This window comes from Bison bison, unplaced genomic scaffold (assembly GCF_000754665.1).
Source record: "Bison bison bison isolate TAMUID 2011002044 unplaced genomic scaffold, Bison_UMD1.0 scf7180017864340, whole genome shotgun sequence".
Classification (NCBI taxonomy): Eukaryota; Metazoa; Chordata; class Mammalia; order Artiodactyla; family Bovidae; genus Bison; species Bison bison.
Window position 1 is genome coordinate 5,335,236 of NW_011494912.1, and position 969 is coordinate 5,336,204.

The 969-nt window shown below is 66.9% G+C and overlaps 1 protein-coding gene across 1 annotated transcript in view; it reads left to right on the forward strand.

Annotated features, from left to right (window-relative positions):
- SRRM3 (serine/arginine repetitive matrix 3) overlaps window positions 1–969 on the forward strand; it is a 31,203-nt gene that overhangs the window by 17,215 nt on the left and 13,019 nt on the right. The window lies entirely within an intron of this gene.

Sequence of the window (969 nt, forward strand, 5' to 3'; positions counted from 1 at the left end):
GCTCGATGTACGTACGCTCGGCTTTGCGGAGGGTTCCCGCGCCGCGCGGGCTGCGCCGAGCGGGGTCGGGGGCGGAGCGGGGTCGCGCCGCGTCGCCGCGGGGTAGGGGCCAGTGAGTGCGAGGGGGCCGGCCGCTCCCCGCTCCCCGGGGCCCTGCCCGCACCAGAGCGGCCAGGAAGGCCGGGTGGTTTCGCCCAGTTGGCCTTAGTGTCAGGGTGAGGGGAGTCTGCACCCCTGACCTTGGTACACTGAAGGCCAGAGCAGGCTGACCACTGGGGCATCAGCCAGTTGGGTAACGAGCTGAAAAGGAACCCAGGCCTTCGCCCCGCTTCCCGCGGGCGTATGGGGGTAAGAGGGGGCGTGGACTGTGGTAGGGGTCGCAGTTGGGATACAAGGTTCAAGAATCAGGACCGCCCCCCCCCCTACCCCCCGGGCGTCATTGGCGCCCTGAGTCTCCCTCTCCCCACCGATTCCTTTCCTCCTCTGGAGAGCCCTTCCTTCCTCAGCCCCCTCACAGCCCCTCTCCCTCTCTCAGATCCCTCCCTCGTCTGTCCCCTTGCATTTCTGCAGTCCCTGCTCCAGGGAAAACCTGTCCTTTGGGGGCATTGCTTAGACAGGGGTCTCAAACCTGCAGCTTCACTTCCCTCGGCCCATCCTTCCTAAGGCACCTCCCCACACACACGGCTCCCTCAGAGGTGCTGTCCCCACCCAACCTCTAGGACGCGCACAGACTCCGGGAGACCCATGGGCGGTGTGGTGACTGGTGAAGAAGCCTTTCCTGGGTGGATGGGCTGGGCCAGGGTGGGAGGCTCTCCCAGGTCCCCCCAGAGGCCCACATCCCCTTTTGTCTGTCCATCTTAGAGTCCAGGGTGGAGCCCCTCACAGGGAGAAGGGGACTGCAGTGCTGGCAGGGGCACCGGATGGGCACAGGGGACTTGGGGTGGGTAGGCCAGCAGGTCCCCCCCGCCC